Source organism: Meriones unguiculatus (genome assembly GCF_030254825.1).
Source record: "Meriones unguiculatus strain TT.TT164.6M chromosome 13 unlocalized genomic scaffold, Bangor_MerUng_6.1 Chr13_unordered_Scaffold_33, whole genome shotgun sequence".
NCBI lineage: Eukaryota > Metazoa > Chordata > Mammalia > Rodentia > Muridae > Meriones > Meriones unguiculatus.
In genome coordinates, this window is record NW_026843645.1 from 3,582,751 (window position 1) to 3,605,101 (window position 22,351).

Consider the following 22,351-nt stretch of genomic DNA (forward strand, 5'->3'; position numbering starts at 1 on the left):
AACTGGAAGAAAAGAGGTGGTGGTGATCATCTTTCAGCAATACTTGATTATGTTTTTTAACCTTTCAACTACCACCAGTCACAATGGTGTGATTTAGGGAACTTCAATTCCAGGGTACAAAAGGAATTTCGGAGATGCATAATTTTGTCAGGTGTGCCTGGTTTTAGGTAAGTGGATAGGGCAGATTCCACATCTTGTGACATAATTCATGCAGCAAGAAAAAGATACTAAATTATTCTCCAACATTTTTTGTGTGTGAGTGTCCGCAAGGGCTGGGCTGTGCCTGAATCCACAAGGGGACATGAGGGACTGCAAGCCACAGCCCAGCTTTATGATCACCCCCATTTTCCAAGAGACTTCCAGAGCAAAATGACTCTCTGTAAAGGAGGTTAGTAGTAGCTGGAGTGTCAGAAATATAACAGTTTAGGTGTCGCTTTGTGTTTGCCTTGTAGCAGTTGTGAAATCTGTGTTTATTTAATTTGTATTAATTAGAAATCAAACGAATCTCTGGTCCAGTGCACATTTTTCATGCTAGAGTTTCCTTATGTCTTTTCATGTAAACTTGGCTATATTTTAGGCTTATGTTTTTTGCTTTTTCTCTCACCCCCTCATTCTTTCACAAACACTGTACACATTCTTCTTGATTATTGAAGTTTGTGGTAAGTACAGAAATCACATCTTGCCAGAAGATTATGAGATTCATGACAATAGAATCATCCCTTATTTTTCTGTTTTCCTCTGTTTCTTACCAGGTGGCTTTTCTGATATGAGATTGAGATTTTGAATTCTCCTTTAACAAGCACATAAAGATCATTTGCACTTATGTCTGTAGAAGGCAGAAGAGACAACATCGAGGTAGGTGATACCACTTGGCCAGTTTACTCCTTTTCTTTGGACATTTTCTTTAGGTGATCTATCCTTTTTCTTCCAAAGTTTTATTTGTCCAGTGGTCTCCATATTCCTTAGTCTTTCAGAGGCCCTCTGTGGTAGAATCCTGCCCTGTTCCCTGTTTTCTCCCTCTTCTGATGTCCATCCCATTGGCCTTTCTGAATGAGGATTGATTATCTTACCCAGGGTCCTCCTTCTTCCTTAGCTTCCTTAGATATACAGATTTCAGTATGATTATCCTATATTATATGTCTAATATCCACCATATGTGTCCTTCTGCTTCTGGGATACCTCACTCAGGATAATCTTTTCTAGATCCCACCAATGGCCTGCAAATTTCATGATTTCCTTGTTTTTAATTACTAAGTAGTATTCCATTGTGTAAATGTGCAATTTCTGTATCCATTCCTCAACTGAGGGACATCTGGGTTGTTTCCAGCTTCTGGCTATTATGAATAAAGCTGCTTTGAACATGGTGGAGCAAATTTCCATGTTATGTACTTGAGCATCATTTGGATATATGCCTAGGAGTGGTATAGCTGGATCTTGAGGAAGCACTATTCCTAATTGTCTGAGAAAGAGCCAGATTGATTTCCAAAGTGGTTGTACAAGTTTATATTCAAAGCAACAATGGAGGAGGGTTCCCCTTTCTCCACATCCACACCAGCATGTGTTGTCAATTGAGTTTTTATTCTAGGCATTCTGATGGGTGTAAGGTAAATCTCAGGGTAGTTTTGATTTGCATTTCCCTGATGACTAAGGATTTTGAGCATTGCTTCAAATGTTTCTCTGCCATTCAATATTCCTCTGTAAGATTTAGGGTTGGAGAAGATACTTTCCTAGTCTGTAGGATGTTGTTTTGATCTGATGACAGTCTTCTGCTTTACAGAAGATTTTCAGTTTCATGAGGTCCTATTTATTGAATGTTGATTTTAGAGCCTGTGCTGTTGGTGTTCTTTTCAGTAAGTTGTCTCCTGTGCCAATGAGTTCAAGGCTCTTCCCCACTTTTTCTTCTAACAGATTTGGTGTATCTGGTTTTATGTTGAGATCTTTGATCCACTTGTGCTTTAATTTGGTTCAGGGTGATGAATATGGATCTATTTGCATTTTCTACATGTAGACATCCAGTTAGACCAGCACCATTTATTGAAGATTCTGTCATTTTTCCATTGTATGGTTTTGGTTTTTTTGTCAAAAAAATAAATAAAGTATCCGTAGCTGTGTTAGTTTATTTCTGAGTCTTCTGTTTGATTCCATTGATCCACCATTATGTACCTATGCTAGTAGCATGCAGTTTTTTATTATTATTGCTCTGTGGAACAGTTTGAGATCCAGAAGATCTGTTGTTGTACAGATTGTTTTAGCAATTCTGGATTTTTTGTTTTCTATATGAAACTGACATTTTTTTTTCTTTAAAGGTCTGTAAAGAATTGTGTGGGTATGTGATGGGAATTGTACTGGATCTGTAGATTGCTTTTGGCAGGATGGCCATTTTCATTGTTTTAATCCTACCAATCCATGAGCATGGGAGCTCTTTTCTTCTTCTGATATGTTTTTTTCAATTACTTCCTTCAGAAACTTGAATTGTTTTTTAAACAGGTCTTTCAGTTGTTTGGTTAGAGTCACACCAAGGTGCTTTATGTTATTAGTGGCTATTTTGAAGGGTGTTTTTACCCTAATTTCTTTCTTGGCCCTTTTGTCTTTCATATATAGGAGGGCTACAGAATTTTTGTTAATTTTGTATCCAGCCCTTTTGCTGAAAGTGTTTATCAGCTGAAGGAGTTCTCTGGTTAAATTATGGGATCACTCATGTATATCATCATATGCATGGGACAACTACTGCCACCTCTGCTGAGCAGGGAGACCCATGCTTGGGCAAGGGGAAGTACAGGGGGGGTTGAATATTCGACACTCTCAATCCTCGGAGATGTCCATGGGTGACCTGGCTACAAACTCTCCAAACTCACAGATTTTCCCCTCTCACCCAGGAAACCTCAATGTGGATGTTCTGGCTTCAGCAGCCCCTCCATTCACAAATTTCAGAATTTTAGATCCTGTTCCCCTCAGAAACATTGCACACTGTTTGCTGCCATGCTGGACCCCTTTCCTTTTCTTAGATTCTTAGAAAGTTCTTCTCCTATCAGGTTAGTATCATAACCTGAGATCAAATATCCATTGTATTTCTAATCCATGCCTCTCTTGGTGCTGATCTTGCTTTTAAAGGTCTAATCACCTTTTTGCATTTTAAATAAGCATTTTCAAAAGCCAAAAATTCAATTGATATTTTTCTGGCTTCTGAATCTGATATGTTCACTAGGCTGGAGTATCAAAAGAATTTTCTATGGACTGTTACAGCTAGAATGAGATCACCAGTGGTAGTGGAATTTCGGGTGTTCTAGCCTATGGCAATACCAAAGTGTTACCATTCTTGGTTAAGCTGCTGTGCTAAGCACCTCAGAAGTGCAGGTGAAAGTCCATGCCTGGTTGGTTGCAACCAAGACTCAGGCCTGGTGAGACACAGACCCAGTGAGTCCTAGGCCCAGTGGGCCATTGAGCAGGCCCAAAGGGAGATAAATGATGACTCTCAGGGGCCATGATGGAAGGCTGATGGTATCAAGTGGCATACAACCAACCACATGGATTCACACCCAGCATGTTTATTTGAAGTCAGGGATTTATAAACCTTGGGCAAAGAGAAGGATTTTGAGGATGAATGTTTGATTTACTATGGTCTAGGGGTCAAGGATACTTGGCTTATGTATGCATGAAAATGTATATTCATTTTCCATGCAGTATCATGGTCCTATTGCAAGAAGGAGAACACAGTACTTAATTATCCTATTTGTAGGGGGAAAATCTCTGAGTACAGTTGAAAGTCACTGCTGAAGAATAAGATCCTAAGCAGGGTGATGCATTTCTAGGAATTTAGAGATGCTTGTTGGAGCAGTTTTCTTATCAGGAAAGGGTTTGGCTAATAATCTGCCCTGAGGCTCTTTACCAGACCTGGGGTCAAACATATCAGGGAGTGGATTTTTAGGCCCTTCCTTGAGAAAACAGAGTTCACCTTCATAGACTGAGTGCAAATAAATGGCTATCCAAAGATGTCAGAGTTTACCCTAATCCAGCAAAGCCTCACATCCCTCAAATGTTTGTTGGCTTTATTTAAGGAATTTATTGGTTTCCTCCAATAGTGTGATTATGTTTTGCCTGGATTTCCTTATGGAATTTATTCATATCACATACCACAGCACATCCTGAATATACAAACATAGCTGAAAGCATACACAAAAAAAATCTTTAAACAAACAAACATCATGAAGATGATGAAGATGATATTGGTCATTACAGCAATTGGTGCAAAAGGAAGTGTTTAAGTATATAATACAAGCACACTGTTTCTATAAAAATCAGCTTTCTTCTACTTGACATTTAAAAGTTTACATTTTCTGACACTGGTGCAGACATATATCCAATCATCAACCACAGAAAATAATATGGTTCCCAAATGATCATAACAGATATCCCTTTCTTTATCATAAGAGTATGAGATAATTTTAGTAGTCAAAATTATTTTATTCTAATGTTGAAACATTTGTATGCTTTAATGGAATCTCTTCAATTGGAATAGCCCTCCACCTCCAATACATTTTTTATTGTTGCCAAAGGAAATAACCAGATTGCACAAGTTGAGTAATGGCCAGTGATGTCTTTGATTTTGATTTTGACTATAATCCTATTGTATTTGCTTATAGGACTATGTTATATTTGTAGGCTTATCTTTGTGTTTCCTTTTGACAGGGGTGCTATGTATATTGTGTGATTTGTATTATATATATTATATTATATTATATTATATTATATTATATTATATTAATTTTTTCTCTTGAAAGGAATAGACCTTCACATATTTTTGCCTTCTGAAAATTTATTATATTATGCTATAATTCCTTGAGTTTCTGTTGATTTGGGGACTTGATTTAGAGAAACAGTTTTACTTTTCTCTTCTTGATCTTAAAGGCTTCCCTCTCCTCATTCCTTGGTATATCTGTGTTTTCAAATTCTTGCAATCGTCAATGTATCGGTTTTTACTACTTAAGTGACTGATAGAATTAACACAATATTTTTGTTTTTTTATATTTTTTCTTTATTAATTACACTTTATTCACTTTGTATCCCCCCTGTGATTCTCTCCCTTCTCCCATCCCAATCCCTCCCTTGCTCCACCTTCTGCATGCATGCCCCTCCCCAAGTCCACTGATAGAGGAGGATTTCTTTTCCTTCTTTCTGATCCTAGTCAATTAGGTCTTATCAGGAATGGCTGCGTTGTCTTCTTCTGTGGCTTGGTAATGCTGCTTCCCCCTCAGGGGGAGGTAATTACAGAGCAGGCCAATCAGTTCATGTCAGAGACAGTCCCTGTTCCTATTACAATGGAACCCACTTGGATACTGAACTGCCATGGGCTACATCTGTGCAGGGGTCTTAGGTTTTCTCCATGCATAGTCCTTGGTTGGAATATCAGTCTCAGGAAAGTCCCCTGTGCTAAGGTATTTTGGTTCTGTTGCTCTCCTTGTGGAGTTCCTGTCCTCTCCAGATCTTACTGTTTCCCACTTCTTTCCTAAGATTCCATGCACTCTGCCCAAAGGTTGCCCATAAGTCTCAGCATCTACATTGATAGTCTGCAGGGCAGAGCTTTTCATGGGTCCTCTGTGTCAGGCTCCTGACTTGTTCCCTCTTACTTTTTCATATATTGTTGTATCTTTGTCCTTATTAGCTTCAGTTGTCAACATTTCAAAGCCTACAGTCATCTGAGGGAGCCTCAATTAAGGGCATGCCCTCAACAGAGAAGCTGGCTGCTATATCTGTGAGAGATTGTGTTGACAGATGATTGATGTGGGAAGGCTCTTCCACTGAGAGATGCAATAACCCTAAGAAAATGGGCTTGGCCCACATAAGATAACTACCTGAGCATGAGACAGTGATTAAGTAGGAGACCAACCCAAAAACGTTTGTCATGGCTTTTGCCTTAATTTCATTCAAACTTGACTTTCTATGCTAAGCTCCCAAAATGATGGACTGTGATCTGACACAACCAAACTCAATGAGTAAACCCATTTATGACCTGGGATTCTTTTGGTTACGGGATGTAGTCACAGAACAAAGTAGCAAATTAGAACAAAAATATATATATACAAAGAGTGATTTCACTGCTGGACACAACCTTGGAATATTCACTTTTTAAGGAATATGGAAAACATCAGGATTTAAGATGGGAAAAACTTTAGAAAGCTGTATACAGAGCTTCATCGGCTATTCTGGTAGGACTTAGTTGATCAGAGTGTTGACACTAATGCAGACAAAGTAAGTCCAGGTCATAGGATTTCAGTGGAAAATAGACTCCATGGAAAATTAAGCTAGAGGTCATTTGTGTGATATTTTAGCTGCAAATCATGCTTATTCTGCCCATGCCTTGAGAAATTGAGTAAAGTAGAATTAAAAAATAATGGGCTGGATTTCTTACATGGAATGTTGAATCTGTTGAATGGATATTATTAGTGAGATGTTCAGGGCCAGAGTAAAAGAATGAGCCAAGTGGAGCAGAAATAAATGTAAGGTCTTTGGTTTGTAGAGAAAAACACTAGGTAGTTTTAGATGGCAGAAACGTGGTGAAACAGAGACAGGAATTTTCAAGGAGATTATTGCCATCAAAGAGAAGGTCCTAGCTTTGGATCTGAAGCCTAAGATGGTTTCCATAGATTAATACTCCCTCTTGCTAATTCTTCTGTTAATGGAAGGAGTAGGCAACGTGATTCCTAGTGCCAGGAAAGAACTTCATATAAAAGCTGCTCCAAATGTGGTCAAAGTGTGACAACGTCCATCCCAATTTAGAATCCAACTTGACAGGCTCACCCATGTTGTGCTGGTTCTGGAAACAAGAAAGATTCAAAATTTAAGGTAATGGATGCTTTCTTTGTGGTTTCTGTTCAGCACTGTGCCAGCCATCTGTGTTTGGCAGAATCAGATCCCCAGCGAAGATGCTGTAAAGGTTCATTGCATGAAGCAGGGTCAAGTTGTACCTTGACACTACAAGATGTTCAGATACCTAAGTTATGAGACACATTTAATATAGTGCTGTCTTTAGGAAGTGGAAGTAACCAAACAGAGATGTATGATACATTGCAGGGATAGGACAATCTAAGCCTTTTGAATCAGCAACAGGATTTGTTGTCTTCCTTGCTGATCTTTTTTCCTTGGTCCAGTCTCCCATCACTATATACTGGAATGAAAATGGGTATTCTGTGCATCTATGTTGGAATGATGTAACTTGTTTCTGATGTTACAAGATGTGGCACCCAAGAGATTTTTCTTCTGTGTCAGTAGAGACTTTGGACATTTGGACAGTGTATGAGCTATTGCAGAATTTTAGGATCATTGAAATTAGACTACATTTTCATTATGGGATGACAATAATTCTACAGTGAATTTGGTCAGAACATATTTGATTGAATCAAAATAGCTCCCAGAGAAGATAACGTTTCTGTTTTGACATTGAAGAAAAAGTTTTTATGTAGCTGTGGCTGTCCTGAAAGTTGGTATGTAGACCAGGCAGGTTTTGAACTTACAAGTCTAACTGCAGTTGAGTATTTGGCTTAAATTTAGTCCAACATGCCTGGCATGAACATCATCATCATTGGCCGCTGAGCCTGGAATGTAGGGTCAGGTGTATGACAACCTTCCTACTTGTTCTGTTTGGTTCTTTTTAACTTTATTTATTTATTTATTTATTTATTCACATTTAATTCATTTTTAATTTAAATTTGTTTCTTAATAATTTATTCTCTGACATGAACTTGGCTCTTGATCACCTCCTCCTGGAGGGTGCAGCCTTGTGAGGCCAAAGAGGAAAATGATGCAGCCATCCTTGATGAGACATGATAAGCTAGGATCAGACAGAAGGGGAAGAGTTCCTCCCCTATCAGGAGACTAGAAAAAGGGCATGGGAGGGAAGTAGGAAGGTGGATGGGACTGGGAGTTACAGTAGGGATACAAAGTGAATAAATTGTAATAAATAAATAAATAGCATTTAAAAATAATTTATCTGCTTAACATCCCAGTTGAAACCCCTCCCTTGTCTCTTGCTGGCCTTACCCTCCTTTCCTCTTTCCCCCTTATCTAATTTTCTACTTCTCAGATGGTAGGAGCCCTCCTATCAATTCTCACTAGGACTGCCTGTATCCTCTTCCTTTTTGACATGCAATACCCGCTCCACCACGGGGAAGTGATTAAAGAGCAGGTAACAGAGTCCATGTGAGAGACGTGGGATCCTCTTACTATGGATCCCACATGGAGACTGAGCTGCCTATCAGCTACATCTGAGCAGGGGTCTGGGTCCTCTTCATGAATTGTCTTTGGTTGGTGCATCAGTCTCTGCAGGTCCCCTGGGCCCAGATTCATTGGACTTGTTGGTCTTCTTATGGACCTCCTGTCAGCTTTGGGTCTTTCTATCCTCCCAGTCTTTCCTATGACTCCCTGTGCTCTGCCCAAAGTTTGGCTGTGAGTCTTAACATCTGCTTCGATCCCCTGCTGGGTAGAGTCTTTCAGAGAATATGTATGTTAGGCTCTCATCCTCTTCCCTCTCCTCAGTCACTTCTGATGTCAATTCTATTTGCCCTTTTGAATAAGAATTGACCATCCTCCATAGGGTCCTCTTTTTATTTAGCTCCTTTAGGCCTGTGGCTTGTAGTATGTTTATCCTGTATTATGGCTATTATCCACTTACAAATGAGTATATATCATGCATGTCTTTCTGGTTTTGGAATAACTCGCTTAGGATGATAATTCCTAGTTCCATCCACTTGCCTGAAAATTTCATGGTTTCCTTTTTGTTTTAAATACCCAAGTAGCATTCCATTGTGTAAATGTACCACAATTTCTGTAAAACAATGGTTTGTTTGAGAGACATGTAGTTTGTTTCCCTATTCTGACTATTATGAATATAGATGCTATGAACATAGTTGAGCAAATATCTTTGTTGAATGGTGGAGCATCTTTTTTATATATGCCCAGGAATGGTATAGCTGGGTCTTGAAGTAAAACTATTTCCAATTGTCTGAGAAAGCATCAGATTGATTTCTAAAGCGGTGGTATAAGTTTGCACTCCCACCAGCAATGGAGGAGTGTTACTCTTTCTCCACATTCTTGCTAGCTTGCTGTCACTTCAGGTTTTAACATTAACCATGATGGGTTTAAGATGGAATGTCATTTGCATTTCCATGATGGCTATAGATATTGAGCATTTAATGTCCACCATTTTGATATTCCTCTGTGGATAAATCTCTGTTTAGTTCTGTACCCCAGTTTTAAATTGGATTATTTGGATTGTTGGAGTTTAATTTCTTGAGCTCTTTGTATATATTGTTTATTAGCTCTTTCTGTTGTATATAGGGTTGGTGAAGATCTTTTCTCAGGCTGTAGGCAGTCATTTTGTTCTATTGACAGTGTTCTTTGCTTCATAGATTTTTGTTTCATGAGATCCTATTCATTAATTCTTGATCTTAGAGTAAGTGCTCTTGGTGTTCTGTTGAGGAAGTTACCTTCTATGCCAATGAGATCGAGAATCTTTCCCACTTTTTTTTCTAACAGATTTAGTGTATCTGGTTTTATGTTGAGGTCTTTGAACAACTTGGACTGCAGTTTAGTGCAGGGTGATAAATATGGATCTATTTTCATGTTTCCACATGTAAACTTCAGGTTAGACCAGCACTGTTTGTTGAAGATGCTGTCCTTTTTCCATTGCATGGTTTTGGCTTCTTTGTCAAAAATCAAGTGGACATAGGTGTGTGGGTTTATTTACGGGTCTTCACTTCAATTCCATTGATCCACTGATTGTTTTTATTATAGTACCATGCAGTTTTTATTACTATTGATATATAATAGACCTTGAGATGAAGAATGGTGATACCTACTGAAGATCCCCTATTGTACAGGATTGTTTTAGCTATTCTGGCTTTTTTATTTTTCCATATGAAGCTGAGAATTGTTCTTTCAAGTTCTTTAATGAATTATGTTGATATTTTGATGGGAATATCATTGAATCTGTAGATTGTTTTTGTTACGATGGCAATTTTTACTATGTTGATCCTACTGATCCATGAGCATGAGAGATATTTTTATCTTCTGGTATCTTTTTCAATTTCTTTCTTCAGAGGCTTGAAGTTTTTGGGGTTTTTTGTTGTTGTTGTTGTTGTTCATATAGGTTTTTTACTGGCTTGTTGAGGATAACACCAAAATACATTATGTTTTTTTGGTTGTTGTTGTTTTTTTGTTTTGTTTTGTTTTTTTACTGGCTATTGTGAAGGGTGTTATTTTCCTAATTTTTTTCAGTCCATTTGTCTTTTGCATACAGGAGTGTATTTTTTTGAGGTTTTTTTTAAGTGAACTTTATATCCACCCACTTTGCTGAAGTGTTTTTCAACTCTAGGAGTTCCCTACATTAGAATTTTGGGCTCATTTTTGTATACTGTCATATCATCTGTGAATAGAGATACTTTGACTTCTTCCTTATCAATTGTATCCCCTTAATCTCCTTTAGTTGTCTTATTGCCCTAGATAGGTCTTCGAGTACTGTATTGAAGAGATTTGGAGAGAGTGTGTAGCCTTGTCTTGTCCCCAAGTCCAGTGGAATTGACTTAAACATTCTTTTCATTTAGTTTGATGTTAGCTATATACTATTCTGTATATATTCTGTATACTATCTTTACTATTTTTAGATATGTGCCTTGTCCCTGGTCTCTCCAAGACTTTAAACAAGAATAACTGTTGGATATTGTCAAATGCTTTTTCAGCATCTATGAAAATGGTCTTTTTTTCAATTTGTTTATACGGTGGATTACATTGATGGATTCCATATACTTAACCACCCTTGCATGCCTGGGATGAAGCCTACTTGGTCATGGTGGATGATATCTTTGATATGTTCTTGGATTTGGTTTGCAAGTATTTTATTGAGTATTTTTACATCATTGTTCATAAAAGAGATTGGTCTTTCTTTTTGGGGATCTTTGAGAATTTATCAAGGTGACTGTGGTCTCACTAAAGGAATTTGGTCATGTTGCATCCATTTCTACTTTGCGAAATAATTTGGAGAATATCAGTATTCGCTCTTCTTTGAAGGTCTTGTAGAATTCTGCTCTGAAATCATCTGGCCCTTGGATTCTTTTGGTTGGGAGTATTTTGATGGCTGCCTCTATTGCCTTAGGCACTATAAGACTATTTATTATCTTTACCTGATGTTGAGTCAACTTTGGTAAGTGGAATTTAAAGAGAATTGTATATTTCATTTGGATTTTCAAATTTTGGGGCATATAGGATTTTGACATAAAAGTTAATGGTTCTTTGGATTTTCTCAGTGTCTATTATATCTTTTTCTTTCAGACTTTGTTGATTTGGATAGTGTCTTTCTGCCATTTACTTACTTTGGCTAAGAATTTTCTGTGTTTTTTATTTTCTCAAAGAACTAGCTCTTGGTTTCGTTGATTCTTTGAATTATTATCTTTGTTTCTAATTTATTGATATCAGCCCTGAGTTTGGTTTTTCCTAGTGGTCTACTCTTGCTGGGTGTGTCTGTTTCTTTTTTTCTTAGGTCTTTCAGGTATGCCATTAAGTTGCTTGTATGGGATGTCTCCAATAGCTTATGATGGCCTTTGTTGGTATTCAAACTCCTCTTCGGACTGCTTTCATAGCATCCCATATGAAGTTGAGAAATCTTCTATCAAGGTTTGTAAAATATTCTGTTGGTATTTTGATGGAAATTTCATTGAACCTGTAGATTGCTTTTGGTAAGATGTCCATTATTACTATGTTAACCCTGCTAAGCCATGAGTATCAGAGATAGTTCCATGTTCTGCTATCTTCTTCTAATTCTTTCTTCAGAGACTTGAAGTTTTTTTCATGCAAGTCTTTGACTTGCTTGGATATGGTCACACCAAGGTACTTTATGTCCTTTGTGGCTATTTTGAAGGGTGTTCTTTCCCTAATTTCTTTCTCAGCCCTTTTATCTTTTGTATACAGGAGGGCTACTGATTATTTTGAGTTAATTTTGTATCCAGCCACTTTGCTGATGGTGTTTATCATCTGTAGCATGTCCCTGGTAGAAGTTTTGGAGTTACTCAGGTATACTATCATATAATCTTCAAATAGTGATACTTTGACTTCTTCCTTTCCAATTTGTATCCTTTTGGTCTCCTTTAATTTTCTTCTTGTTCTAGCAAGGACTTCAAGAACTATGTTGAAGAGATATGGAGAGAGTGAGCAGCCTTGCCTTGTCCCTGATTTCAGTGGGATTGATTTAAGTTTCTCTCTGTTTACTTGATGTTGGCTACAGGCTTGCTGTATATTGCTTTTACTATGTTTAGGTGTGTGCCTTGTATCCCTGATCTCTCCAATAGTTTAAACATGAATGGATGCTTGATTTTTTCAATGCTTTTTCAGCATCTAAGGAGATTATCATGTGTTTTTTTTTCTTTCAATTTTTTAATATTGTGGATCACATTGATGGATATTTGTATAGTGAACCACCCCTGCATACCTGGCATGAAGCCTACATGGTCATAGTGGATGATATATTTGATGTGTTCTTGTATTGGGTTTGCAAAGTATTTTGTTGAGTATTTTTGCATCAATGTTCATAAGGGAGATTGGCCTGAAATTCTCTTTCTTTGTTGGGTCTTTGTGAGGTTTAGGTTACAAGGTGACTGTGGCTTCAATGAATGAGTTTCGTAGTTCCTTCTATTCCTATTTTGTGGAATAAATGGAAGATAGCTGGAGTTACCTCTTCTTTGAAGGAGTGGTAGAATTCTGCACTGAAACCATCTGGTCCTGAGCTTTTTGTGGATTGCAGTCTTTTGAGGAATGCTATTTCCTTAGTGGATAAAGGACTATTTTATTGATTTACCTGCTTTTGATTCAGCTTTGGTAAGTGTAATTGATTAAGAAAATTGTCCATTTCATTTAGATTTTCAATTTTTTTGGCATATAAACTTTTGAAGTAAGTCCTAACGATTGTTTGGATTTCCTTAGTGTCTTTTGTTTTGTCCCGTTTTCATTTCTGATTTTGTTAATTTGGATAATCTCTCTCTGCTTTTAGTTAGTTTGGCTAAGGGTTTGTCTATCTTGTTAATTTTCTCAAAGAACCAGGTCTTGGTTTCATTGATTCTTTGAATTGTTTTATTTGTTTCTAATTTATTGATTTTAGTCTTGAGTTTGATTATTTCCAGGTGTCTATTCTTTTTTGGTGTTTCTGATTCTTTTCTTCTAGGGCCTTTAGATGAGCTATTAAGTTGATTGTGTGAGATGTTACAAATTTCTTCTTGAAGGCACTTAGTGCTATGAACTTTCCTTCTAGCACTGCTTTCATTGTCTCCCATAAGTTTGGTTGTGTTGTGTCTTCATTTCCATTGAATTCTAGGAAGACTTGAATTTCTTTCTTTATTTCTTCCCTGACCCAGCTGTCATTTAGTAGTGAGTTGTTCAGTTTCCATGTGAGTGTAGGCTTTTTGCTATTTCTGTTGTTGTTGAGGTCCAGCTTTAGTCCATGGTAATTAGGTAGGATACAAGGCATTATTTCAATCTTCTTATATCTGTTGAAACTCACTTTGTGACCAACGATATGGTTTATTTTGGAGAAGGTTCCATGAGGTGCTGAGAAGAAGGTAAATTCTTTTGTCTTTGGGTGTAAGATTCTGTAGATATCTGTTAGGTCCATTTGATACATGACCTCTATTAGAGATATTGTTTCTTTGTTTAATTTCTGTTGTTTACCTGTCCTTTGTTGAGAGTAGGGTGTTGAAGTTTCCCAGTAGTAATGTGTGGGGATTTGTGTGCGGTTTAGGTTTTATTAATGTTTCTTTTACAAATGTGGGTACCTTTGTATTTGGAGCATAGATGTTCAGAATTATGATTTCTTCTTGGCGGAATTTTCCTTTGATGAGTATGAAATGACCTTCCTCGTGTCTTTTGATTAATTTTGATTGAAAATCTACTTTATTAGATATTAAAATGGCTACTCCTGCATGTTTCTTGGGTCCATTTGCTTGGAACCTTCCACCTTTTTACTCTCAGGTAATGTCTATCCTTTTGACTTAGATGTGTTTCTTGTATGCAACAGATTGTTGGGTCTTGTTTACATATCCATTCTGTTAGTCTGTGTCTTTATTGGAGTGTTAAGTCCATTGATGTTGAGGGAAATTAATGACCAGTGGCTGTTAGCTCCTTTTATTTTGATGTTGCTGTGGTAGTGTGTTTGTGTGCTTGGTTACTTTTAGTTTTGCTGTAGTGACATTATTTCTTTCCTGTGTTTTCCTGAATGTAGTTAGCTTTCCTGGGTTGTAGTTAGTTTTCCTTCTAGGAGCTTCTGTACCTCTGGATTTGTGGGTAGGTATTGTTTAAATTTGTTTTTGTCATTAAATATCTTGTTTGCTCCATCTATGATGACTGAGACTTTTGCTGGGTATAGTAGCCTGGGTGGTCCTCTGTGTTCTCTTAGGGTCTGCATGATATCTGTTCAGGCCCTTCTGGCTTTCATAGTCTCTGATGAAAAGTCAGGTGTGATAATGATTGGTTTGCCATTATATGTTACTTGGCCTTTTTCCTTTGCAGCTTTTAGTATTTTTTCTTTGTTCTGTATACTTACTGTTTATTATGTGGTGGGAGGATTTTCTATTCTGGTCTAATTTATTGGGTGTTCTTTAGGCCTCTTGTATTCTTGTAGACCTCTCTTTTAAGTTGGAGAAATTTTCTTCTATGATTTTGTTGAAAATATTTTCTGGGCCTTGGAGGAGGGAATCTTCTTTTTCCTTGATTCCTATTACTTTTAGGTTTTGCTTTTCATGTTGTCTTGGATTTCTTGGATGGTCTGTGTCAGGAATTTTTTAGATTTAACATTTTCTTTGATAGCTACATCTATTTATTCCATTGTGTCTTCCACACCTAAGATTCTTTCTTCCATCTCTCGTAGTCTATTGCTTATGCTTACTTCTGTAGTTCCTCTTTTCCTCCCTAAGTTCTTTCTCTCCACAGTTTCCTCCACTTGTGTTTTCTTTAATTTTTTTCCAATTCTCTTATCAGATCTTGAGCCATTTTATTGATTTCCTTCACTTCTCTGACCGTATTTTCCTTCAATTCCTTCAGCTGTTTGTTCAAACAATCCTCTGTTTCTTTAATATCTTTTAGTGATTTAAGTATTTCCTCTCTAAAAGCCACAAATTACTTGGCTGCAACTTCCTGTATTTCTTTAAGGATGTCCATAATCTGTTTGACTTTATCTTCCTCCATTTCTTTGCAAAAGGCAATAATCTGTTTGACTTTATCTTCATCTAGATCTTTATGTAGTTTATTTTTTTCCGCTATTATCCTGTTCATAAGCACAGATGTAAGGTCATCTTCTTGAATTTCATTTACCATGGTGTGTCCAGGGCAGCTTGCCCCTGAATAACCGGGTTCTGGAGATGCCATACTGCTCTGTCTTTTTGAGCTTTTACACTTGCCTCTACCCATTTGGCTATTTTAGGTGTTGGGTGTTAGTTTCTGGCGCTTCCTGGAATCCTGTGGTGGGGATAATCCCCTTGGCAGGAAGATGATTTTTCCTGAAGGAGGGCTCCTCAGCTTTTGAGGTACTGTCACTGAATAGCAGGTATTTCTCAGGAATTGCCAAAACTCACCACAGGCATAGAGACCTGAGCAGTAATTGTGGTCTTTGTTAGTCAAGGGGGCTCTTCTCTCACCCAGAGAAGTCCTGGAGACAGCTGTCCTGCTTCTGGCTTTCTTGCTGTAAATTTAGTAAGCTGTAGCTGTAACCTGGGTACCCCATGGTTTGGTCAGCTTAGTTAGGGATAACTGGTTGTCCCTTAGAGCAGTATCTGGGGGTTGATCTTGGGGATCCCAGGCTTCTGTTGGTCTGAGGTTAGAGCTCTGTGCCCCAGTACCGAAGCAGTAACCCGTGGCAGCTGATCACTGCTCTCACACGTGCAGCAGGAGGCTAGAGTCTGGAGCCTGTGAATAACCAGAAACTTCTCCAGAGCTAGGTGTCCTGAGGTAGGGTCAGATGTTTTCCCCACCTTTGGGTTTTCTCCCAACATGAAGACCTAGTCTGTGGTGTTTGACATGGTGTGTAGAATGGGTAGGCACTTGCCAGATGGCTACCAAGCTGGTGACTGGGAAAGAACCTGAAAACATTTCCAAGAATGTTCCCATGTGTGGTGGTGGTAGTGTGTGTGTGGGGGAGTTGGCTGAGTGCTCTAAGCTGGGACCTGCTCGTTCCCTGCCTGTGGGGTTTTATCCAGACAGGGAAACCCATCCTCTAGTGTCCTGGGGCACAGAGTTCTGTCTGTGATGGAGAGTAGGGCATGCAGGTCTCGCAACTGGAGGCCCACTCAAGGCTGGAAGCTGTGCACCCACCAGCCTGCAGGACCTTTTCCAGGGATAGACTGGGTGACCTGAGGTCAGTCCAACTTTCTTCTTCCCTGTTCTTTTTTTTTTTTTTTTTGAGACTGGGGCTCCCAGTCTCTGGTGCCCAGGAGCACACAGTTTTGCCTGGGAAGGTGATCAGGACACACAGGTGCATCCTGCGCCTGAGATATTTTCCGGGTTCTCACTGAGTGACCTGAGAGTGGAACTGAATGATCCCCACACCACTGAGTTTCCTCTCACCTGGGAAACACGATTGCTGTTCTTTTAGGACCCAGAGTTTAGTCTTTTAGTTGCTGTACCAACATTGCTGTCTTGTTCCTATCCTGGTCCTCCTGGCAATGCCATCTTGGATTCCCTTTTCCTCATCCCTTTCAATTAATTTTGGTTGAAAGTCTGTTTTATTAGATATTAGAATAGTTACTCCTGCTTCCTTCTTGGGTCCCTTTGCTTGAAAAACTTATTCCTGCTGCAACATCCAAGGAATTTTCACAGAGATTTGCTGGGCACTCTGAGGTTGGACCCAATTGTTTCCCTCATCATTGGTTTTCTTCTTACCTTGGAAACACAGTCAGTGGTGTTTGGGGGACCACAGATCCAACTATTGGTCACTGTGCAGTCTCTGCTCCCCAGGTTATCAGACACAGTGTACAATCACCCCAGCCATCTGGGATCTATTTTTAGTTTTTACTGAATATAAGTATTTTGATTGTATGCATGAATATGCACCTCTTGTGTGCCTAATCCTCACAGTAGTCTGAAGATGTCTTCAGAATTCATGAACTTATAGCAATTGAAAGTAGTGGGTCCCAAGTAAACACTAACAATTGAGCCCAATTATATGCAAGAGCAGTAAGAGCTCCTCACTGCTGAGCCATTTCTCCTATTTTATGTTGCTCATTTATGATCATCATTTACACCACTAATATTTTTGTCTTCTATTTTTACCTGTTTAAACATGCATTCCCTTTTAGTAAGATATCATTGAAGTTACAGTTTAAGCTGGGGCACTGCGGATTTCTGGAAAATAAATATACAACAGGAGTGAATGTATAATTCCTTGTAGAAGCTTCAGTAAAGACCTCTGAGTTCTTTCAATATTTTGTGTTTGTTTGATTGACTTTTAGGGGAGGCTCTGTCTTACTATATAGGTCTGGCTGTCCTAGAACTCTTTGAAGAGATAATGCTGACATCCAGTTCAATAAGGTACACCTGTGTCTGCCTCCTGAGTGATGGAATTGAAGGCATGACAGAATACACCCAGCTTGTCCACCATTTTTTGTAGTTAGTAACTGTTAATAAATTTCTCTGATCTGTACTTAGTATTGTTCATCTGTTAATTTCTCTCTCTGTGTGTCTCTGTCTCTATGTGTCTGTCTCTCTATTTCACACTCTTCTCTCTGTCTTTGTCCACATTAATTGCCATGTCTATTCCAAAGCTATATCCTCTTCAAAAAGTTCATATATGATACAGTTAAAACTTGTTATTCCGTTTTCTTCTAAAATGACTTAGTGATAACATTAACACTTCTTTTTTAATGGAAAAGTTTTAATCTTTATTTTTAATCTATAGACTACATTATTAAGTAAGGAGGATGTACAAAACAATGATCAAAGAATAATTATGTGTTCTATTCCTTTTCTTTTGTCTGGTCACAAAGAAATATGATGTTATTGGCTATGATTGTGGTTGCTTGCCACTCACATTATTTTTATCCATGTATTCACTGTAGTCCACTTTCCCTTCCACAAATATATGAGCCCCCCTCTTCACATACTAATATGCCACATCCCTGAGCCCTGGTCAAAACATAATATTCAGTACCATGTTGTCTTTTGACTAATGTTACCCATCTGTTCAGTGTCCCCTGATCAACACATCTCATTTGTTGCTATATAAAATATCATGACTGTGTTTTGTCCTTCCACCTGTCTCATGACAGGGTGCTGACCTACTCACCCAAGTAACTGAAGATGATTCATAGATTGCTCAAGAACCCAACTAATGGCTACTTTATATTCATGTCTTACAAACTGATGAAACACAGGTTTTTGAAGCACGCCTTTGGTTTTTTTTTTTCAATCTAACCTTTAGGCTTTTTCATCTCCCCTACTTCACATCACGCGCAGCACCCAACTGTCTAACATTCGCACTTCTGTGTCAGAAAATAAATTAAAGAAGCACTAGAATTATATGATTATATTGGCAATGAAGTATAAATTTATATTGTTGCCACTGTTTCTGTTGTACAAATGTATGGCATATTTTAGAATTCCGTGACCTTCAATGACGTGCATGTGAAATTCAGCCAAGAAGAGTGGGCCTTGCTGGAACCTTCACAGAAGCAACTCTACAAAGATGTGATGCTAGAGACCTGTGAAAACCTCACTTCTATAGGTAAGACTGCAATTTTTCTTTCACTTTTAAAATAAAGAGACAAATCTTACTTTGTTATTGATCCTCTTCTGTAATTCCAATTGAGAATGAGGAGGAATGTGGTAAATAAATCAGGCATGGTTCTAAGGGTCACAGAAGATAGTGAGTTAAGTTTACCTTAATAATAATATGATATTTCCAATAATATATATTTTCTCGTACTATATTTTAGGCTACAATTGGGATGACCATAATATTGAAGAACATTTTCAAAGTTCTACAAGTAATAAAAGGTAACTTTATGTGCATGTTGATACAGATATAAATCTTAAATTTTAATGTGTCCTGGAAGTTTGGTGTTTTTTGTTTGTTTGGTTATTGGCTGCTTTTTATTTTCTGTTTTTGAAAAAGATTTTTTTTCTGGGTATCTGTGACTTTCTTAGACTTGCTTGTTAGACCAGCCTGACCTCAAAATCACACAGATCTGCCTGCTTCTGCCTCCACAAGTGCTGGGATTGAAGGCATGTACCAGCACACATGGCTGTGTCCTGGAAGTTTTAAAGAAAAGCAACAGTGTAAAAACAGCACTGCTTTATGCGTACTGATGATCATTAAAATCTCATCATTCCATGTACTTCAATGTCAGGTATCTGATTTGTGTTTACAAGGCACTCCCCTAAGATAGAAGAAAAAAAAATAATATTGTAACAAAAATACCATTTGAATCATATGGACATTACAGCTACTGACTTGAACTGCCAATCTGTTTAGTCTCATTCTATCTACTCAGATATTGTAAGAGGTATACACACTGAATTGGTGATCAGTATGTGTCCAAAACCTTCTAATAAGCAAAAAATTTATAGTAGAACCAGTGTTACTCATTTTCGTGCAGTAACATTGTAAAGTTTAATGAAAGGAGCAGCTTATGAGAATCAAGAATTTTGTTGTGGAGAAACCTTAATCCCTATATGACATGTCTATGATGAACAAAAAACGAACTGTGTTAATTCAATGTGGGAATCTTTATTATTTTTGTAAATTAAACTGGTATATCATATGTCAAAATGATTCTAAGACACATGAGCATAGGGATATTGAAAGAAGCAGTGTCCCTGTCTTTCTCCAAGAACAATTGATTTGGTAGTAGTCCCCACTGTGAGTAAATTTTCTGAATGTGATAAATGGTTACTGTTAATTGGTTTTGCAACTTCACTGAGAATTTATCAGCAAACTCATATTGCTGAAAATACCTATGAATACTAGGAATTTGGAACTTCTGCTTGTCCTGGCTCACTTTGTAAATGAAGTATCATTCATACAGTACAAAAATTTGTGAGTGGGATTGCTGTGGTAAAACTCTGAATTCTTATAATACTCTTCATATATAGTAGAAAACCTGTTATAGAAAAATGATGCTATAAAAGTGATCCACATAACAAATTCTCTTACCATCACAGGAATATTCAAAAATACCCGTAATGAAGGAGAATACCGTGAATGTAAATAAAGTGATAAAACTTTAAAATTTGATTCTTCTTTACCATTAGACAAAATTATGAAATTAATTCATATAGATAAATATATTTATTAGTGTAATGAAATGACTGTGGTAAATCTTTCACATGTGCCAATTTTCTTTGCAGGCATGAAAGCAGTCATACTGGAGAGAAACCCTTTAAATGCACTCTATGTGGGAAAACCTTCCCCTATATCACTGTTCTTATATGGCATAAAAGAACACACACTGGAGAGAAGCCTTACAAATGTAATCAATGTGGTAAAGCCTTTGCAAAAAGCAGTCAGCTCATACGGCATAAAAGAACACATACTGGAGAGAAACCTTATGAATGTAACCAGTGTGGTAAAGCCTTTGCACAAAACAGTCATCTCATAAGCCATAAAAGAACACACACTGGTGAGAAACCTTATGAATGTAATGAGTGTGGCAAAGCCTTTGCAGAAAACAGTCATCTCATGAGCCATAAAAGAACACACACTGGAGAGAAACCTTATGAATGTAATGAGTGTGGCAAAGCCTTTGCAGAAAACAGTCATCTCATGAGCCATAAAAGAACACACACTGGAGAGAAACCTTATGAATGTAATGAGTGTGGCAAAGCCTTTGCAGAAAACAGTACTCTCTTAAGCCATAAAAGAACACACACTGGAGAGAAACCTTATGAATGTAACCAGTGTGGTAAAGCCTTTGCACAAAACAGTCATCTCATGAGCCATAAAAGAGCACACAGTGGAGAGAAACCTTATGAATGTAATGAGTGTGGTAAAGCCTTTGCCAAAAACAGTCATCTCATGAGCCATAAAAGAACACACACTGGAGAGAAACCTTATGAATGTAATGAGTGTGGCAAAGCCTTTGTAGAAAACAGTACTCTCTTAAGCCATAAAAGAACACACACTGGAGAGAAACCTTATGAATGTAACCAGTGTGGTAAAGCCTTTGCAAAAAACAGTCATCTCATGAGCCATAAAAGAACACACACTGGAGAGAAACCTTATCAATGTAACCAGTGTGGTAAAGCCTTTGCAGAAAACAGTCATCTCATAAGACATAAAAGAACACATACTGGAAAGAAAACTTATGAATATACCCAATGTGATAAAGCCTTTGCACAGCAGAGTAGTCTCCGAAAACAGGAAAAGACACACAGTGGAGAGAAGCCTTGTGAGGGTAATTAGTGTGATAAAGCCTTTGCATGTAACAATCATCTCCTAAGACAACAGCACATTCTGGAGGGAAACCATATGAATATAACTATGTGGCAAAGCCTTTGCACATAACATCTCCTAATACATAAAATAACACATACTGGAAAGATGTCTGACTGTAACCGATGTGAAAAAACTTTTGGACTTCAGAATAATCTCCACACTCATGAAAGAAACCCTAACGGACAGAAAGACTGTGAGTGCTTTTAACATGGTGAAACCATTCCACATTTGTATAATCTTCATCATCATGAAAGGATTCATAATAGAGGAAAAACTTATGAATGTGTTAAAATGGTGAGGCCTTGCACAAATCTAGAGTCATCATCATCATAAAAGTATCCTTACTGGAGAGGAATTCTGTGAGTATAAGCAATTTGGAAAGGCCTTTGTGTACTTTGGTCCACTGAGATGCAACAGAACTGTAAAACTAGCTCAGTGGAAATGACCTCCCTTTTCTGAAGGGAACATGCAACAGTACTATATAATAAGGGGCAATAGGAACGGAGGGTAGTCATTGGGCAGAGAAGGGAGAGGGATTACTATTGGAATTTAAAGTAAATAAACTTATTTTTAAAAAGAATACAATTAATGTTGAATATCAATTACATGCAACAGTATTATATAATAAGGTGTTTATGGAAGACTTATTGATAATCCTGACTCTCAACATTTACTGTTTTCAATTGCCTCAGTTTACACAAGAAACTTTTAGTCCAGTGAATGAATATGTAGGGAATGGTGAACTAACACCAGCCAGGAAGTTCTCTGAGAGTATCACAACAGTGGTAGCCTGTAGAAGTTTCTTTGTGTACACATACCTATTGTTCCAGGGGTTCTATTGAAAACCATCACAACCCAGACTGAAGTTTGAGATGTGAGGGAGGAGGCTTTCTC

The 22,351-nt window shown here is 37.8% G+C and overlaps 2 pseudogenes; one reads left to right on the forward strand and one right to left on the reverse strand.

Moving 5' to 3' along the window:
* LOC132650806 (zinc finger protein 665-like) overlaps positions 1 to 21,409 on the forward strand; it is a 45,620-nt pseudogene extending 24,211 nt beyond the window's left edge.
* The window catches only part of LOC132650759 (zinc finger protein 431-like), a 145,326-nt pseudogene that overhangs the window by 102,108 nt on the left and 20,867 nt on the right, over positions 1 to 22,351 (reverse strand).